The sequence below is a fragment of the Microcebus murinus genome, chromosome 10 (assembly GCF_040939455.1).
Source record: "Microcebus murinus isolate Inina chromosome 10, M.murinus_Inina_mat1.0, whole genome shotgun sequence".
NCBI lineage: Eukaryota > Metazoa > Chordata > Mammalia > Primates > Cheirogaleidae > Microcebus > Microcebus murinus.
In genome coordinates, this window is record NC_134113.1 from 49794480 (window position 1) to 49816131 (window position 21652).

General features: G+C 35.9%; 1 protein-coding gene and 1 long non-coding RNA gene across 4 annotated transcripts in view; both read left to right on the forward strand.

Annotated features, from left to right (window-relative positions):
* Positions 1-9415, forward strand: part of LOC142873362 (uncharacterized) — a 54402-nt gene extending 44987 nt beyond the window's left edge. The window contains exon 2 of the long non-coding RNA XR_012921429.1: positions 28-9415. This is a non-coding gene — a long non-coding RNA (uncharacterized LOC142873362). The remainder of the gene's footprint in view (positions 1-27) is intronic.
* TMEM117 (transmembrane protein 117) overlaps positions 1-21652 on the forward strand; it is a 464361-nt gene that overhangs the window by 71526 nt on the left and 371183 nt on the right. The gene's annotated exons all lie outside the window — the stretch shown is intronic.

Here is a 21652-nt window from a genome sequence, read left to right on the forward strand (position 1 = left end):
TTTTTAACATTAGGCATACAAGCTAAGTTGACTTTTTTTTCTAAAAGAAATCTCTGGAGCAGCTCTCATAACTCAAAAACTCTGGCCAGTGATCTACCTTTAGAAAGCCATCTCACTTCTATGTATAAGATAAGACGTGTGCTTTGTGTCCATCTCCTCACAGAGCTGAGTGAACAGACATGAGTTAAGAGCATGTACTTTAATGTGGTTGATAATTTTAATCACATCCTACAAAATGTTGTTTAGTTCAGGTGACATTTTTCAGCTAGCTGGTATTTCTCTATGGATGACATAGTGTGTAGACTCACATTCAGAAGTGACCTCCTTGACCCAAGTAGTGAAACCAGAAAGCTGTCTAGTCATGGCAGCCACTCTATCCATACATATACTGACACAAAATAGCCAATTCAGTTTCACTAATATGTAATCATTCAAAGACCTAAATAAGTCTGCAGCTGTGGTGTTAGTTGGCAACAAAAGAACACATAACACATCCTTCTGCGCATACTCCTGAAAAATATACTGTGCAAAAACAAGCATCATTGCCTTGATGTCAACATCAGTAGACTTGTCAACCTGGATTGGAAACCACGGTGACTCATTAATCCTCTCTAACAATTGTGCCTCAGTATCCTCTGCTATTTCATCAATTTGTCTAGTTATGGTGCTAGCCAAGAGAGGAACACATACCACCTTTTGAACTGCAGCCTCTCCTAAAAGTTCATGGCAGATGTCTTTAGCAGCAGACAGGATCAACTCTTTGCCAATAGTAAAAGGCTGCTTAGCTCTAGCAACGTGGTTATCCCCTAAGAATGATGTTCTCAGTGCAGACACATTGGATGAAGTGGTGGCCTTCAATAATTGCTTCTGTTCCTCGTGTTCACATTTTTTTTTTCTTTTGAAAAACTTGAAAGTCTTGTCTGTTAATGCAGGGTGCTTGGTTTCCACGTGGTGAAGCAGTTTTGAAGGTTTCATGGCTTTGTTGAGTAGTTGGTTGCCACACATTATACAAAGCAGGCTTGGAAAATGTGACTTGCCTGTTGCAATGAACCCATAATTTAAGTAGGACTCTTGGTATTTTCTTTTAAATGCAGTTTTAATTTTGTTGGCAGCCTCAGAGTCTTCTGCTGTCTCATCATTGGGTCTTTACCCCTTTTCAAAGAAGCTCTCCAGCGATCTTTGTTTTTTACTCATTTTTGCTAGGATTAGCTTGTGGGCTTACCAAAACTGTGACTAAGACAAGTAAGCAGTGTGGGAAACAGGCATGGATGGAACTGGTGAATAAAATAATAGACAGGCCACACATGGACTAAAATAAGCATAAGATTCGGATGTAAAGCCTGCCACCAAATGTAGCTGTACAATTAAAGTAAGGTGCTCACTTGCCACCGTAAAAACTGCCACCAGATGCAGCTTAACTTGTCACTTGCCACTCACCGATAAGAGTTTTGTATGAGTCTGCCAGCAATTGATTTATTATGGTCTCTGTGCAGCCAAAACTCTGCTAATGATAATCTGTATGTGCAGCTGCTCTCCAGCGCTAGCATCACCACTTCAGCTCCACGTCAGATCATCAGGCTTTAAATTTTCACAAGGAGTGTGCAACCTAGATCCCTTGCATGTGCAGTTTACAGTAGGGTTCGCACTCCTATGAGAATCTAATGCTGTGGCTGATCTGACAGGAGGTGGAGCTCAGGCAGTGATGGGAGCAATGGGGAGTGGCTGCAAATAGATGAAGCTTCTCTTGCTTGCCCTCAGCTCACCTCCTGCTTTGTGGCCCAGTTCCTAACAGGCCACGGACCGGGACCAGACTGTCTGCGGCCAGGTGTTGAAGACTGCAGGATTAGAGAACAAGCCATTAATTACTCAAATGACATTACATAGAAATAGTTGCTTGCATATTTGCTGTAAGGTAAGGTTTCAATATAATCTTGAAAAAGTGGAGAAGTGATTAAAACCTAAGAGTAACTTATAAGGACAAAAGCACAACAGAACATTTAAATAGAAAAATAAATGCTACAAGTAAATTATTTCTTCTAAATTACAGACCAGAGTATTGGAGATCTTTATTTTCTGGTTGACCTTTTCTAGAAGACTCATGAGGTATTGATGGAATTTTTTAAATGTGACATTAGTAACTTTATTCTTGCCAGTTTTAAAGTCTTCTGAAATTTACTTGATTTTGTGGAGTCCAGTTACATTTAGAAAAAGAATAAAATATTTATCAGACCTCTCTTGGTGCTACTTGGCAGGTGCTTTTCAACATAAGTATTGTATATATATTTTTAGCTATAAGTCAAGGAAAGTGGATACCGTGAAATTATGAAAGGGAAAATCTGGGTTTTTTTTAATGCCGGATGGGAAAAGGTCAGGAAGCACTACTAATTACTGCATCTGCTGGTGTTTTAATAAGAACTTTTCTAAGAAATTTAGTGTCAGGACATAAGGTCAATGGAGTAGAAGAGGGAGTCATTGAATATAGAATAAAGAAAAGTACAAATCAGCTTGAAAGGACATTATGAGTCATCTCACTTTTTAAAATAGTATATCAATGCAGCAGAAATTTTTGTTAGAATGATTTTTATGTGTTGCATTAATAATCTGCATTTAATTTCATTTAAAATGGGTTATAATATTTAAAAAATATATTCTGATGTTGGCTACTTTTTTTTTTTAGATAAAGACAAGATGAAGAAGCAGGTGATAGCCTGAGATGGGAGAAAATGTTAAAATGTTTGATATATCTGCACTTTTTTAAAAAGTTTCTGCAAGTGGGCTTTTTTTTTTTTTTTTTGCAGATTGTTCAATCAAGGAACATTCTTTATCTTGCATCTCAGCTTAGCCTGGGCCATTTATAAGCCTAGCCATGGTTATCTGACCTCTTGGAACAGGAATCCTGTCCTTTCAAATTTTCCTACCACCAGGAGTAGTTGAGCAAGTGTTTAACTGTGCCTCAATGACTCCTTTATGTACTCAAATACCATCATTCTGATGGCTTAACTTTTTCTTCCACAAAACAAAACAAAGCCCAATTCTTTAACTTTCATCACTATCGTATTTAATGATCACATAGTCACAGAGTATTGTGTTGTAAGTGAATGTGTGGTCATTTTGCCAGATAGTATCACTGAATAAAAGTGTTTTGATTTTTCTAAGATCAGTTTGCATGAGCAACTTGGTATCTTCACAGATTAAAAACAATGATTTTTTTATATCCTCAAAATCATGCAATAAAACAAATTCATTAAATAGTTCACTAAAAGAAATTTTGTTTCCTTAGAAATAACCTTTTATTTTTACAATTCCTTATAAGTGTTTTAAATTATATTTTTATCTTTTGAATGAGAATTTCTTAGTGTGCCCTACATTATTTGCAACCATTTTATGATGTAAATGGTCAATTTTCTAAAAGATTGAGAAACTATTCCTTTAAGATACAAGTGAAGCAAAGATTGAAATTAGTAGAAAAATTTATTATTAGACAGATCAGATATTATTCTGTTTCTAAATCCAAATGGTAGAGCAGTAGACTGTGTTTGCCTTGGAGAAGTCCGTTGATTTACATCTGATCTTTGAGTTGACACTTAGTCTCAGTGACCTGAAGAAAATCTTTACCCATTCCAGGAAAATGCTTACATTTCAGTTCAATCTGCACATATTAAACTACCTGTAACTTCAGGCCTGAAGATAACATGAGGATGTTAGATAGCTGTTAACATAGATGTTAAAATTGATTTTAATATCCCCAATTCTAGGTTGCTCACCAGGCTCTTTCACAAAGCTGTCTTTCTCCTTAGGTCTCAGCCAGGTCTTTTGTATCTGTTGATAATTTGTCACCCTCAGGTTGATGCCTTGGCTTCCACCTCCCTGGCCCTATACCCATTTAAAGAAGAAAAATCAGTTATACAACTAATATTCTCTGTACCCAAGAAAGCTCCTTTCCATCATTATATCAAGTAGTTTAGTCTTTTGTTGGTTTAGTTTTTTCATTCCGAAGTAGCATTTGCATATCAAAAGGTCTGTTTTTGAGTGTGTGTATGTGTGTGTGTGCATGTATGTGTCTTCTCTCTCATCAAGATTTCTGGTTTCTCTTAAGTTTTGCAGAGAAAGTTTTGAAATAGCAGCCACAGTTGCAAGGCTCAGATGAGTTTCTTAGTACCCAGGCTAGAATACTTGAAGATTCCTTATTCATTCCCTTATCCTCAATATGCACCCATCTGAGTTTCTAGACACATAATGAGGGGTGTAGTGGGCAATCCTGGTGAGGAGTAGGGAACATTTTAATTTCTTTATTTTACATTTTCACATAGACTTTTAAAAACCATCTGTAATTATTTAGTTATTTTTATTTGTGTGTGTTGTATGCATATGTATGTGTGTGTAAAGGATAATGTCAGAAAATTATATTTCTGGGCTCTTTGATCCACAGCTTGAGTGTTAGAAATAACCTAAGTGTTCAGATTAGAGAAGAATGAAGACTAATTTGCTCATTTAATTTAAGAAAGTGACTTAGGCCTGGAGTAAGAATGTCCTTTTCCATGAATTTTTGGATCTGGCATGCCCTTATACTTCACAGAGAAGGGAGCAAACTCAGTCCTCTGCCTGATACTAACCTTATTTTCATTGCCTTCATGTTACCTTATAATCTTGTGCTCCCAAGTCCCCCAAATCATTCTGTTGCTTTTGCTTAGATCAGGTAAGTGAGTATAGTTAAAAATATGTTGTACATATTTTCTGGGAATTGTAAAGTATATAATATCATTACCCTTTACTTCTTTGTTTCTGTGTTTTGGTTATAATAATGCTGTTCATTTTTATCAAATATTTATACCCATATGCCAAATATTACATTATATTAACATTTTTGTCATTAATAGATTTCTTCCCAAACATCATTTTCTCTATAACATCCTTTTTTTAACTTCTATTTTATTTTTTCTATTTTATTTTTATTGATACTTATTCATAGTGGAGCAATACATGTTAGATGAATTAAATTGTTAAAAAAGATGGGAGGATGAAAGCTTCATGAGAGCAAGGATACTTTTTATCTGTTTTGTTAACTACTGTATCTTCAGCACTTATAAAAATGCCTGGCACATGGTAGACAAGCAAATGTTTGTTCAATGAATGAAAAAAATAGAATGTGATTTTTTTCCACCTTGGTTAGTCTTATCATTAGAGTATGGTGTTTTTATAGGTGTTTTGCCATGTGATTTTCTATTAATGTATAGCCTTTAATCCTCTTTACATCTCCCAAGAAAATTAGTCTTATTACTTTATATTAACATTCATTTTGTCCAAAAATAAACTACACAGTTTAAGCATTTACCTATCATATTTTCCTGCCACATTTTTAACTGACTTTAAAAATCAGAGTCTTCCTTTAGGGAACAGTTGCCATTATTGAGATTATTCACAAAAGTACCCTAGGCTTTGAAACATTGCAAAGGAAAAGTTCAAAAAAATGTTTTGAGCCACTGGAACTGTTTTGAGAAATGGAATACATTATAAGCATTAAAGCAGTGGTTCTTAACCTCATTGGGGCCACCAGTCCTTTTGAGAATTTGACATCTATCAAACCCATGGCACTGTCAAATGCACATACCAACATCTAAACACATTGCATTTACTTTAAGAGATTCCTCAGCCTCTGGAAGTTCATTTATGGACTGTCTATGGGTCCTTGGACTCCAGTTAGGAAGCCTGACTTTAACCGCATACCCACCAACCATAAATCCTTGAATATAATTACTGGATCTCCTTCATCCTTTATGATAGGATTTGGTGTTTAATAAATATTAACTGAGTGAAACAATGTTTAGTAACAAAAGGCCATATTGTTCTGTAATGATCATATTTTAAACTTCTTATTGTTTACATATCATATAGGTTAACAAAGTTTGTGCTGCGTAGCTGTCCTGTCACATTGTGGTATAAAAGACCTTATTTATCTGAAGGGAAGGGAACTAACAGAGAAGGACTTTTTTGCGTGATAGGGGTCTGAGCCTATCTGGGTGGCATTCCCAGAGGAGCAGTTAATACAGGTAAATCTGACCATGCCTACTGGCACTCTGTTTAAATCTAACATGCAGTTGTTCTCTAGGTTTGGGAGTCAGTCCCATTTTTTTGCTGCTGTGTGACAAGCTGCCTTTATAGCCTGCATTATATTATCTCTAAAAAATCAATACCAATTGGGTTTATGCAAGGCACCAAATTACCCAATACACTTTAATAAAAGAATAAAGGAAATTTTTGACATTTTTAAATTATATACTTTGTTCACTTTCATCATGGCAAAAGATAAAAATAAAATGTTTTATTATTATTTAATTATTTTTATTTATGTGTACAGAAATGCAATTGAAAGCAGCAATATTACAAGTGACCCAATATTAAATATATCTTGTCATGTAGGACAGAAGATCTCATGGGCTCTTCCATTTCTATTGATGCATTTCAGTGGACTTAATTCTCCTGTATGTTTAAGGGATATTAGATATAAATATTCAGATGTGAAAGGTAGAAGTGCTTTACTTTTGCATCTTTCCTCTGGTGCATTCAAAGGTAGACAAAAGATACAGGAGAAGGCTTTGGCTGAATTCAGGTCATTAAGTACAAACCATGGTCCTTTGGCCTGATGTATAGCAATGCTTGGGAAAGTGGGGCCATAAATGGGATTAGGGAGGGAATAGGCTTGGAAGGCTTGGTGCTGGGAACATTTAAGGAGAAAAAAATTAAGTTACTAAACTTGTTCTGTTTCCGCTTTAGTTTTGCTACTCTTCCTCTCCATTACTGCTTATTTCCCTTCTCAGACTTCCTAAGAACCTTAGTGCTAATGAGCACACTCTTAAGTGTTCCTCTAGATTGTGATCACATTATTTATTCTTCCCCATCCCTGCTCCAAGTATGACCTGGTGACTGAATAAACTCATTCATTCATTGCATAAATACATGTGGTGCTCCTTCTAAGTGCCAAGCACTGTGCTAGGTACTCAGTGAACAGCAGACTCAGGCCCTGCCACTGGAGCTCTCAGCGTTGGTTGGATGCATGATAGAGTGGGTGGGGGAGAAAGAGGGCTGGGAGCAGTGGGCTACTTGTACTGTCCCTGACTTATACATCTGCTTTAGGAGGAGTGGTCAGATTGACGAGATTGTGCAGTAACAGTGGCTCCTCTCTATTCTCCTCTTTCCCATTCATGAAATCCATTCAATCTTGGAGTGAGGAGCTTGTCAAAAATCATTTGGTATGTGGAAACTTTGGAATCAAAGGGAGAAGAAGCTGAAAGCTTCAGGGGGTAGGGACTTGATTATATTTGACTTTGTTCATAGTGTATTAGTTTTGAATTACTTTGTATTACTTGTTGGTATACGTTCTGATACCCTCCTTCAGCAAATTTAAATTAGAACTGACTGTAAATCTGCATGTCAGAAAGTCTTCTGCTTGGGATTTCCTTCTCCTCTTGACTTACCTGAGAACCCCAGAAGCTTATATTCTAAAAGGACAGTCTGGCTGTTTCCCACCCCAAAGGGCGAAGCACTGATGTTTACAGCGTTACAGCCATTTCCTCAGTGCTTCTACAGGGTGTCCTTTCCAGGACACCCTGGAAAGGTGTAGCTGTCTGCTAGCCCCAGAATTGCCTAATTTAAAGGCCTGCTTAGGTGAGGGCTAGTAGAAGAGAGAAAGTTTGCTTCTATTATTAAAAACGAAAAAGAGAGGAAAGAAGGAAGGAAGAAAGAAAAATAGAAGGAAAGAAGGAAGGAAGGAAGGAAGGAAGGAAGGAAGGAAGGAAGGAAGGAAGGAAGGAAGGAAGGAAAGAAAAAGAAAGGAAGGAAGGAAGAAAAAAAAAGGAAAAAATCTAGTAGTCTTTTGCTGAGGATGTAGTATCCTCAAATTAGAGGAGGAGGCAAGGGTAAGGAGAAATTTTTTTTAAGATGTGAGGATATGACTACATTTCACTGTCCACTGATGCAGGCCTTGTTGCTGCCCCTCACCAACACCACTCTGACAATTCTCTTGCCTGATTGAGAAAAAGGACTGCTGTGGCCATTATGGTGGCCAGTGGCAGGCAGACGGTGAGGGTTGGGGATACATTCACAGTCACTGCTGACTCATTCCTCTCTCCCCAGCCATATTTTGAGCCACCCTCAAACCCAACAGAAGAGGAGAGGCATGAAGGGAGAAAGTTAGAAGGTTGAATGGAATGTAGAGAGTGAAGGATTCCTTGCTCCACCTCTTTGCTTTTTGCTGCCAAATGTTTTTCAGTGACGTGATGCCAACCTCTTTATTTTCTTAAAAATGTTGTTTAGATTATTATGCTAAAATAAGAACATTGTGTAGAATTTAGAAAATGTAGCAAAGTTCAAAAGGTAAAAATTCTCTTGTAATCCCATCTAAAGACTCCAACTGTTAACATTTTTCCTGTGTTTTCCTGTGGATATGTATTTATAAAACATGAACTTGCAATGTATGATCAGTATTTACCATGATTTTACCTCATCTTGGTTATTAAATATCATTTATATCTTAATGGCTGGGTGATTTTATCACTCATTTGGTAGAACATTTAGGATATTCATAGGATGCTGCCTTTATTTTACTACTTATATCACTCTGATATGAACATCTTAGTCCATAAATCTTTGCACATTGTCAAGACAAATGAAGTGTTGTTGTATTACTGCTGCTGAAATACACAACTGCTGAGTCCTGATTGTGTTGTCCGGTCAGCTCCTAGAAATAAAAATCAGGGTATCTCCTGCAACTCTCCTGCTTTATCCTCAGAGTTGGAGGGGCTGAACATCATCCAGGTGGCTGTTTGATGGAGCCTCTCACTCTTTCTGATTTTTTGTTGGCCTGAAATAGATCTAGGCTTCTACTTTGCTGTTACAATCTCACTTTTAGAGCCTATAGTCTCTCTGCCACTCCTCCCAGTGGTCCATCCTTCTTCCCTGTTACAGACAGATACATGTTAAGGTTGCAGCCACCTAGAGCATATTCAGATTACCTGAAGCCATTAGTTACCTTAAACATTTAGTTAAGACCATCCTGGCCAGGCACGGTGGCTCATCCCTATAATCCTAACACTCTGGGAGGCTGAGGCAGGAGAATTGCTCAAGGTTGGGAGTTCAAAACCAGCCTGAGCAAGGGCGAGGCCCTGTCTCTATTAAAAATAGAAAGAAATTAATTGGCCAACTAAAAACATATAGAAAAAATTAGCCGGACATGGTGATGCATACCTGTTGTCCCAGCTACTCGGGAGGCTGAGGCAGAAGGATTGCTTGAGCCCAGGCGTCTGAAGTTGCTGTGAGCTAGGCTGATGCCATGGCACTCTATCCTGGGCAATAGAGTGAGACTCTGTCTCAAAAAAAAAAAAAAAGACCATTTTATGCCCAGTTTTAGATATGATGAGTTGCAGGAAGAGATCATGTCTAATTTATTGATATAATGATAAAATAATAATACTAATCACCTTGAGTGCATGCCATGTGTCAGGCACTTTAGTAAATGATTTATATAAATCACAACATAATCCTAACAACAATCCAATGAAGTGGTTAATATTATTACCCTCCTTTAGCATATGAGGAACCACAGGTGGGAAGGAGTTATGGCTCTAGGTCACTCCAGTGGGCAAGACCAAGAATCAAGCCTCAGTTATCCGTCTCCTGAGCCCTCATCCTGGCCCATCATGAATATCATAAACATACACATATCATTTTTAGGTTTTAGCATCTTATTTATTATTGAAACTTTTGGGTTAAATAAAACCAGGAAGGTTCATAATACTTAGCTAAATTTTCAAACCAGTTATTTTCTTTGTGTCAAATTTTAGGTTTCTTCTAGAATTTTATCAGGCAAAAAGCAAAAATTTTTATGAGGATTTATAAACTCATAGAATGTTGGAGCTAGAGTGAATGATCTCAGCAATCCTCTCATCCTGTCACCTAGTTGCACAGACTTAGGTTATACTTTCATACACGGGCTGGTTGAGGTTGATTTAGATTTCTCCAGAAAGACTTGCTCTCTAATCTAGCCGCTTAGTCTGTGGCATCAAGTCATCCTCACTAGTTTGTTAAATCAATATCCTAGTGTTATTCTCTAGTAGATAGGGAAATCCTTCAGCTTCTATTTCTGCCCCACCAGAACATCCTTATCTTCAGGGACAGCCCGTGATAGAGCACAACTGTCAGACACCCTCAACATCCTGTGAGAAAAATATTGCCTACATGGTGCCGCAAGCCTGCCTGCAGAGTGCTGTGATTCTGGCTGTTACAAGGGGATGTCATTCTGTCCTCACTCAGAACATTTATTTTTCTTTCTCTTTTTATATAATGGGTGACAGTGCCTTTTTTGTGTATGCGGGCTCCATCTGGTCTAGTCTGATTACAGTTGATAGCTATTTTTATGTCGTCAGCAATCATAATTTTTTCTTTCATTTTTAGAACATCTCTTGCAGGGGTTTTGAATACCTTTTTTGACTTCTCTTTTTAAACTTGTCACCAAATTCTTGCCAAGGTTAACAGCAAAGTTTTTCAGTGCCAACCTCACTTGAAAATTAATCACTGCCTAAACAAAAGGTTATTTCACCACGCTAACTCTTTTGGACAGCTTTGTCTAGCTGGGTAGTTAATTAGCTAATTTGAAGCTACTTCTGATTTTATATTTTTTTAAGATAAAATGCTTGCTTGGCTCTAGAACTTTTCTTTAGATTTCTTTTCTTTTCTATTTTTTAAAAATTAATTTGATACTTGTTTGGTACAGATGCTTCCAGTGGGTCTTTTTTTTTAAATAGTCAACCAATGTCATATTTAATTGTAATGAAAATGAATTAACTACAACTGTACACAAGAACATTGATGAAACTTAAAAATATAATACTGTGTGGAAAAACAAAACCTAAAAGAATGCATGCTATGCCATTCTCTTTATTTTTTTTATTTCAGGGTATTATGAGGATACAAACATTTTGGTTACATTTTATATAATTGGCTCTTCCTAGCAGGGGTTAGAGGCTTGGGTCTCTATGCCTGCCTCCCAAACACTGGGAATTACCCTGCATGATCCTGAGTTCCACAGCTGTCTGCCATACCAACACTCAAAATTACTTTAGTACCATGCTGCTGAAAATGCTTTCTTCAGTCTCAATTGAACATCTACACACCAAATCCTTTTTTTTGGTCTTCATTCTCTTTAATCTCAGCAATTTGATAGAGTAAACTATTTCCTTCTTGGAGTTTTCTTATTTGAATACATGCTATCTCTTTTTTAAATTTTATTTTATTGTGGTAATAACACTTAACATTAGGTCTACCCTCTTAACAAATGTTTAAGTACACAATACATTGTAGTTGATTATGCGTCTAATGGTGTACAGCAGATCTCTACAGCTTATTCATGTTGCATAGAAACACAGAAACTTTGTGCCCATTGATAAGTAACTTCCCGTTTTCCTCTCCTGTCAGGCTCTGGCAATCACCATTGTACTCTCTGCTTCTATGTGTTAGACTGCTTTGGATACCCCAACTCATGCTTTGTCCTTTTATGACCAGCTTATTTCACTGAACATAATGTCCTCAAGGTTCATCCATGTTGTCCCATAGAATTTCCTTCTTTTTAAGACTGAATGATATTCCAGTGTATGTGTGTGTGTGTGTGTGTGTGTGTGTGTGTGTGTGTGTGCGCGCACATGCACATCTCATATTTTTTTTATCCATTCATCTGCTGATGGACATTTGGTGTTTCTATATCTTGGCTATTGTGAATAATGCTTCATGATCATGGGAGTGCAGATACCTCTTTGAGATCCTATTTTCAATTCTTTTGGATAAATGTACAGAAGTGGGATTATTAGGTCATATGGTATCTATTTTTAATTTTTCAAGAAACCTCCATGCCGTTTTCCACAGTGGCTGCAGCATTTTGCCTTCCTGCCAACAGTGTGCAAGGATTTGAATTTCTCCATGTCCTTGCCATCACTTGCTTCTTGTTTTTTTGATAATAGCTATCCTGACAGGTATGAAGTGATATCTCATTGTGGTTTTGATTTGTATGCTTTCTCTTTTGGTGACTATGTTTATTCTTAGGAATTCACTGATCAGCTCTAAATTGATGCAGTTCAAACTTATATCTCTAGGTCCACTATCGCTCATGATATTTATCTGTCTTTAAAAACTCTCCATTCTGATATTTTATTAGAACTCCAGTCTGAATCTATTATTCCTTCTTTCCATAGCACACCCCACTCTAGCAGTTAATCTCTGCAACTTTACCTCTTGTTATTGCCATTACCACTTCCAAAGCTTCCTGAGTTTGAAACACTGAAACCATTTTCTGACCTCTCTCTCCCTTACACTTAACAGGCTTAATAGCTACCAGATTTTATCTATAAAAGGTCTTTGCACTTCATCCTCTCTTTTTATATTTTGCCATCATACCAGTGTAAACCTATGGTGTTTTTCATTGTGCTAGTTTGGTAGCATCTTAAAGCCTATTTTAAAAATTATAGATTACTTTCTATAAATTTACTTTGTAAAGCATAATTCATAGAGGACTTCTCTGTTTGACAACCTGGTTATTTATTGTGCTCAAAATTAAGTGTAATATCTTAGCCAGATACTTGAAGTCTTTCTCCAGCTGACTGCAGTCACCTTTCTGCTCTTTGTGCCTGTAGTTCCTCCCTAGACCTCACACTTCAGTCACACTATTGCTTTTTGTTGGGCCTCAACTGGTAGTGTGCTTTCCACTTCCACACTTTTGCTCACGTGGTCTCTAGAACTGGAGTCTCCATCTTCAGTTCTTATAAACCTGCCTACCTTTCTGTTTTTGTTTTTTTTTTAAATCCTGCCCATATTGATTCTCTTAAAATAAGGTGATCTTTCTTCATTTGGATCCCATCACATTTCTCCATTTTCTGTGGTGCTTCTCTTACTGAGTTCTGCATTATTTGTGTTTGTTAGTTTGTGTCTCTCTGTCTGTCTATCTACCCATCTCTGGCCTGGAAGATTCAAAAATGCAGAAAAATGTGTTGTTTTTTTTCTGGTTATTTCCCCCCAGTATGTGCATGTTCTCAAACAGAGAAAGTATCTGATAAATATTTGCTGGCCCAATAGATGAAGGAATGTATTCTGCTAATTTTCTAGAGCTCAATTTCTTTTACATATTGGTTCTTTATTATTGCCTGGTAGAAAGAGAAAGATTTAGAATATGATAGATTTAGATTTAAATCCTGGATATTCCACTTACTGTGTGACCTTAGAAAAATCAAATAATCTCTCTAAGCCTCTACTCTCTCATCTATAAAATGGGGCAATCATATCTAGTGCTTATTGTGAGATTTGCATGAGATATTATGTGAAAGACCTTGGCAAAGAAAAAGAGCTCAGTAAAAGTTTTATTGTTTCCACTCTCTCATCCATCCTTTCTTCCTTTTTTCTCTATTGTTATGTATTAAATTTCCTGTCCAGCTCTATTTTTATTTAATCACATTTTGTTTTAATGTTATTTTGTTATTTACCTTTTTTGTTTTTGCGTATCTCATCTTTCCAACTAAATGTCAAGTTTCTTGAGGAAAGGAATAGTTTTTATATTCACAACAGCATTTAAGTTTGTGTTCTTCATAGAGAGCCACTCAATAAATATTCATCGAATAAATGAGTTCCCCCTATTTGCTCAGCTGACTGACTATCCATTTTGGCTACTTCTCCATTTCTACCTCTGTTGGGCTACTTTCCTCTTGTTAATACCAGGCCTCTCAAATGTCCACTCTCATGCTCCTGAGGTGGCCTTTCTTCCTTAACTCTACTGGGTGTTGTCCTAATCTTTCTCCAAACTAAACCTCCATGCAATTGCTTAAACTAGAGTACTTGCTTGTCAGCAGAACCAGGAAAAAGCACAGAAAGAAATCATGCCCTTATTGATTTTCTTAACAGAAGGTGGTGTTTCCTCATTGGGAACCTATTCCATTTCTTCATTTCTGCATTTTGTTGGATTTAACCAGTAAGTCAGATATATCTCACAAACTTTGGTTTCTCTCAACACTTGTCCAGTCTCTCCTTTATTTATTTACTTATTTGTTTGTTTGTTTTTTGGTATTAGAAGACACTATGTATGCAATAGGTTCTCTTAATTGAAAGGGGAATGAAGTTAAAGATTGAAGCAGTAACTTAACTATCTGTAAAGGTTGATTATGAATTCTAGTTATTTCTAGTTTTTTAAATTGAATTTGAGGACATATTAGAAAATAAGACATCCCTAATTATTTCTGGATAGTAGAAAAACAAAACATAATATTATATGAAATTAACATATAGGCAAATCTAGCCCTTACTTGTGTTTTTGGATTAATTATACTTAAAGTTTTAAATAACTGTATACTTTTATAAGGCAAAGGCATTACAATAAGGTGATAAATTTGGTGAGTTTGGATCTTATGATAGCATGACATTGCCTAATTTTTACATTCCAGTTGGCCTCTTAGATCTCTTGGTATCTAAAATTACCTTTGCTTTGAGGTTTTATTGGTCAAGCCATGTTAGTCTGTTAACTTTACCTTTGCTTAATTTCTTTGAATCTCTTCATTGTAACTCCAGACAATGTAGGGAGTTTGCAATACTATAAAAGTTGGAAATCATGAAAATGCTGCTTAGTGTCTGGGTGGTAGCATTTTGGCATTTTGTAGAGTATTTGGTTGTTTTCACCATTGATGTTTTTAAGTCCCGTAGGAGGCCCAATAAGAAGCACCCCTCTTCTTATCCCAATTTATAAATAAAGAAAGAAATAAGACAGAAATAAAGCTTATGGTGACCAAAATATCACTTTTATTTCTAGAAGACTATGTCTTGGAGAATGTGCAGGCAAGGGGACTTCCTAATACCAAACTCCAAAATTATATAGGTTTCCCTGGTCGCAGGCAATACTGAGATAGATATACCTCTCTTGGTAGAATTTGAAGTACTCTCTAGGAAAGACTTGGTCTCCATAGAAAAGGTGTTCACTTATACATGTCAATTTTATTCTTCCAAAATGGTCTATCAGGTATGTTGCTTCTCCCCTGGAAGTGGAGAGAAATTGGGAGTGTTATGGCTACTGGACCCATCTTTATCTGGAAGGAACCAATCAGGCTAGAGGATAGACATTCCCCATAACAGTATTAACCCTCTTTTGATAATCTGGTGGTTAGAACAAATGATGTGGCCAGCTACAATGGCTATATCCCAACATATTTGTTAAAGCAAATAGTTAATATTTCAAGTAATGTTTTGCAGTTAATATCTACCTAAAAATGATTTTGCATGTTTTAAATGTACAAACTTGGATAGAACCTGGTTGGACATTGGCAATGTCACAAACGTGACAGTAATCCTAATGTGCTCTTGTAAGAGATATACTGTTTTATCATATGTGTTGATGATAAACCACAGTAGAATATAGCCTATTACAATGTCAATATTCTTCACCACAGACTCATCATAAGTTATTTCTTCCCACAGGCACTGATGAATAATTATTTCTAAAACTGTACAAAAGGCTAATTCAAATATTATACTTGGAAAGCTTTTTCTGCTAATTTCTCTGAAGTTGCAGGTTTGCATACTTGATTAAATAAGAACTTATAAGATAATTTTATGTCATAATTTCAAGTTAGTGTACAATAAGAATAATCAGTTTCATTATATATAGTCATGTAACAGCACTGAGGACAGATGGCTCTGGGAATTGAAAGTACTGAGAAATACACCAATATTCTAACTACATATTTTTCATACCCTCATATGCAGAAAAATAAATGTCAATAATATTCAACAGTGTTGAGTTCATGGAGGGATGAATTTATGAAGTTCAGGAGAGGAAGACAATTTACACTATAGAAATTTGAAATACTAAATTATAGCCATCAAATTTAGAATAGTGGCTAAATAAATTACTCTTAAAACACTTATAGCAAAGCCTGGGGACACAGTAGCACTATATAAAGTATCTATTAAATAAGAACTACATAAAATAGTACACTCAGTGTAGGATTTCAAGCAAAAATGGTACTGTGGGTCTTAATGGGTTTTATATCTTTACCTTTTTCCTGTAAATACAATTTATTGGTTTTCCTGTAAATACAACTCTGGCTATCCAGAGTATGGTGTGGCTCCTTATTTGTTTCCCTTGTTTATTCTTTCTCTATATTAGACAAGTCACAAATCTCAGTAGATTAAAAGTTAGAAGCAATATTGCCTGACTGCTTTAAAGATGAAAGAACCCTAAATATCTAAATTATAATGCCTTATTATTCATTGTCTGCATACACACTGATCATGTAAAATAACTCCTATGTCTATTATTTTATTGGGAATATAGGCATCAACATTCTGACTAAAAGGATAGAAAATATGGTAAGAAAATATGATATTTTATGTGAATTATAGTAGACATAAAAATGTCCTTAGTGACATTTAATACAGAAAAGTTGCCCTTTGAAATTATTTAATTATTTCAGATATTTTATGCTGTGAAGGTTATTTTCACAAAAGTTCTTTTTCTCTGTCTTAATAAAATGTCAAACATTTTATTAAGGTAAAATAAGCATTTATGCTATAAATATTGCACTTTTATTTCTTATTTGTAGTCTCGGATCTCTCCTCATAAAATGATATCATCGTGTTAGACTTTCATCATGTTATTTCCATGCTTCAAATTCTCAAGTGGCTCCTATTAGTTCTCAGAATAATTGTAGAGCATAAAGTTATCTATTGCTGTGTAACAATGTAACTCAAAGCACCATGGCTTAAAACAAGCATAAACTTTTGTGATCTCAGTTTCTCTGTGTGAGGAGTTTGGGAGCAGCTTCGCGGCTGGGTCTAGATTTGGATCTGTCATCGCAAAAAGGGTGAGAGGTTGCTGTGCATGTATTAGCTGGAATTGCAGTCAGCTGAAGGCTCGACTGGAAGGTTCTCTTCCAAGATGGATGGAAGATACTCTCTCAAATGGATGGCAAGATAGTGCTAGGTGTTGGCTGAATCCTTGATTTCTCACTCGTGCACTTTTTCATAGGGCAACTTGATTACCTTTGTGATAGGATAGCTGACTTCCCCCAGAGAAAGCAACTCATGAGAGAAACCAAGGTAGAAACTGCAATAACTTTCACAACCTAACCTTGGAAGTCACCCATTATCACTTCAGACATATTATTTTGGTCACACAGGCCAGTCATAATTCAGTGTGGGAGGATATTATACAAGGGATGACTAGCAAGAGGTGATATTCACTGGGGCCATCTTGGAGGCTGGCTATCACACTTTACAAATTTGTATTTTTGATTTAAAGTATCAAATTGAGTGAGGTGGTCACATTTAATGTGCAACCCAATTTCACTGACTCTTTGAGACCTCTAATTACTGGCCTTATTTAAAATCTCAAACACTTATTTAATGTCACAGGAGTGTATGATATGGGCTAGTAAAGTAGTCTGTCTTGTTCTGTTCTGATGCCTTCTATTGGTGCTCATTTCCCTGCAGGGCTGATGGAGGCTGGTACTTCACCACTGCTTCAGGAATTCACCTAGTCAGTGATCTATGCCAATGGGATGGTTTCCTGCTCATCTGTTTGTTCCTTTCTCTTTCTGTCCCTCCTCCCCCCTCAACTTGGCTTGGAAATTGTGCATTCAATACTTACTATTTTAGGCCAGGCATAGTGGCTCATGCCTATAATCCTAGTACTCTGGGAGGCGGGAGGATTGCTTGAGCTCAGGAGTTCAAGACCAGCCTGAGCAAGAGTGAGACCCCATCTCTACTATAAATAGAAAGAAATTAGCCAGACAACTAAAAATAGAATTAGCTAGGCATGGTGGCACATGCCTATAGTCCCATCTACCCAGGAGGCTGAGGCAGGAGGATCACTTGAGCCTAGGAGTTGGAGGTTGCTGTGAGCTAGGCTGAGGCCACGGCACTCTAGCCCAGGCAAGAGAGTGAGACTGTCTCAAAAAAAAAAGAAAAAACAAAACAGAAATACTTACTATTTTACTGGACAATTTACTATGCATGTTTAAAAACCTAGCAATTCTACAGCTAATCAATCACCTCCCAAATAATACAAATTCCTTTGAACATTTTAGCGATGATCAACCTCTTCTTACTTCCACAGGATTGTTGTTTAGTATTCAAGTTCTTTTTTTAACCCCACAAAGTAGATATTATTATTTTTATTATTTTATACAAAAAATATTTAGATTTGATACATGTGTATCAATTTCTTTTCTCACCATTCCTTCCTTCCTCAGACATTTCTTTTGTGATCATACCAGGAGTTAGAGTCATTCTCCTTGCAGCACAAATTTCATGAAGTTTTTAAGTGAAGGCATATGGGGGTATACTTTCTCAGTTTTGTTTTTGTTTATTTTTTCATTTTTTAAGTCCTAGTGACAATTGCCTTTTTGTTGGAATATTTAGTGCATTTGCACTTATGTAATTGCCAATGTATTTTGGTTTACATCTATCATTTACTATACTAATTTTTTATTTACCTTATCTTTCCTTAGTTCTTATATCCCTCCTTTGAATAAATGAAGTATATTTTATATTTTATTTTTCCCACTCTATTACTTCGTTAGTTATATATACCTAATCCCACATAAGTAACATTAGAGTCTACCCTTAACTAATATTGCCAACACTTTCCATGAACTTTACAGTGTTATCTCCATTTACCTCCTTCTGCCCTGGGACCTATTTTGTCATAAACTCAAGTTCTATATGTTTTAATTCCTAAAAGATATTATTACTGTTAATACTGTTAATAATTTAATAATTATTGCTGTTAATAATCATTATTAATAATAATTAATGTTAATAATAATAAAACAGTAATAATAATTACTACTTTAAACAGCATTATTAAGGTATAATTAACATAAAATAAGCTGTAAGTTTTTAAGTATACTGTTTTGTAGTTTTACATATATATATAGCTGTAAAACCATCATCATGAGCTTTTATAATCCTTTTCTCCTATGCTTCCACACATTTAGGTAATCATTGTTCTGTTTAGTTTGCATTTTCTAGAAATGTATATAAATGGAATTATATAGCATGTATATATATATATATTACTGCTATTAAATCTACCTATTAGTTATTTATTTAAATTATTATTGTCCAGTTCTAGATTTTCCAGTTGATTTTTAAAAAACACATTCTAGTTCCTTGGTAAAATTCCTGATCTTCTCATGTATTTTTTTTGAACATACGAATTGTAGTCATTTGACTTCTATGTCTTATGACTCCAATATCTGCATCAACAATGAGTCTGCTTATGTTACCTATTTTTTTTTCCTTTGGGTTTTCAGAAATGTTTTATGTCTTATTTTCTTATATTCCTAATTTTTTAAATTAAATATTAGAGATAAATGTGAGGAATTGTAGAGTTTCATGATGATACAGTTTTCCCCAGAAAAAGTTAAATTTTCTTCTGGCGTGCTTATAGAGACTGGGTTTCAGGCTTTCTTTGGTTTGCTCTTTTTCTCCTTTGTACTTACTCCTATGATAGAGAGCCCTTCATGTATCACAACTTAAAGCCTGGACTTTACCTAAAATTCTTCTACTTTGATGTACCCTGAACTCTGATTTTTGTTTTCGCAGCATCATCACAGTGCTAAAATTTATGTTTAGCTTTTTTCTCTTATCAGCAGTTCTCTTTTTGATCTTACCTCTCACCTGCATAGTTTAGTAGGTGTCAGCAAATGCTTTATGGGAAATTGTGTTAGAATTTTGGGTCACTTTCTGAGTTTCCTTTTTCTGGTATTGTGGTCCCTCATATCCTGAGTGCATTTGTAACCTTGAATTTCAATTTTTGTCTCTGGCTCAGTGACACTGCCTCAAACTTGAGGCCCCATTCGTTTTTCCATGTGGTCCCTATGTGACACTGAAAATCAGCAAATCTCTCCAGGGGAAAGAGAAGCAATAAATTTGGCTCATCTGATTGCCTTTTCTTTTCTCAGTGATCTTGGCCCTTCAAGTCTTGGCTGCCTTGCTTGCTTTTGGGTGCCTTCAAACAGGAGCCTTTATTATGGTAGATGAGCTTGCTAGATATGCAGTTATAGGTTGATAGTTATTTCCTATGAGTGCTTTAAAGCACTGTCTTATGACATCCTTTGTTGTTACTGGTTAGTCTTTCATTAGTATAATTATTATTCCTTTAAAATAATCTGTCTTTGCCGTCTGATTTTAAGCTCTTTTCTTTGCCTTTTAAGATAAGTGAGCCCTGCAGTCACTCCAGATTATTTCCTAGAGAGAGTTTCCTGGCTTCACTGCAGGAAGGGGGAAAATCAGGCAGAGGCTGGGGCCTTCCTGAATTGAGGCAAGCTGGGTAGGTAGGGAGGCCGGCACAGCTAGACTTTGTAGGGCAGAGTACCAGAGTGGAGGGAGGAGCATAAAGAAATGATTCTCGAGATCTGCAGCCTTCTCTTGCATATTCACCTGAGTAATGCACAGGTACAGGCATGTGAGAGACCACCCAACACTGGGAAAAAACCCACTCAATAGGAACACAGGAAAATTTTGTAGCGATCACACAAACCTGAGAATAATTCTTGTTCATACAAGGCAGAGAGATAAAACCTTGTTGTTTACGGCTCATCAGGTAGAATACTCAGAAGGATGGAAGTGGGGCAAAATTAACCCTAGACTAAAAGCTTCTCTGATCCTGCCTAACAACGCTTAAGAAAGAGACACAATAGGATCAACTATTTCCAAGTAATTTAAATGCATCCCAGAACAAAACTCAGGAGCACTTATGGGAAGTGCTCTTATGGGAAGTGCACAAAAATATCCAACATTCAAGAAGGTAAAAATTCACAATATCTGGCATCTAGTCAAAAATTAACAGGCACACAAAGATGCAGGAAACATAACCCATAATGAGAAGAAAACTTAATTAATAGAAGAATCCAGAAATGATACTGTTTATATAATTAGTAGCAAAGATATAAAAAATTATAACTATGTTTCATATGTTTAAGAGTGCCTTAGGGTGTTGAGACATAGCAAATTTAAAATACTTTCTATTTGATAATTTTATTTAAAGTCCTTATATTGTCTAAAATTTTACTTGCTATTTCTGTCAACTCTCACTCATGGTAACATTTCTTTTTGTATTTGGTGCATTTTTATTTTGAGCTCATATTTTAATAGTATAATTTATCTGAATTCTAAGGATTTAAATTAGGCTTATTTTCCTCCAGAGAGTATTTGCCAAATTTGGAATCCAAGTAATACCATAGTTTTGGGACAACTTTGGATTCTTTGGAGGATCCTAATTTACTGCAGGAGACCCAGGTTCAGTTCATCTACCTTGCGGTATTCCCAGGCTTAAGGTTTTTTTTTTTTTTTAATAATTAATTTTATGGTATAATTTTTATAAAAACCTGTTTCATTATCTGTAAAATGAGATTAATAATAGATTTTTATGAGAAATAAATTAATATATGTAAATCACTGGAAACACTGCCTCAGTTACAAGGCATATTCCATAAATGTTGCTGTTATCATTTCTAACAATTTGTTTCTTAGGAAATTTTTTTATATCATCAAAATATAATCAATAATTGCTCATCAACTCTTAAATACTCTGAAGTAGTTGGTGGATACTATAATCTACCAATATTAA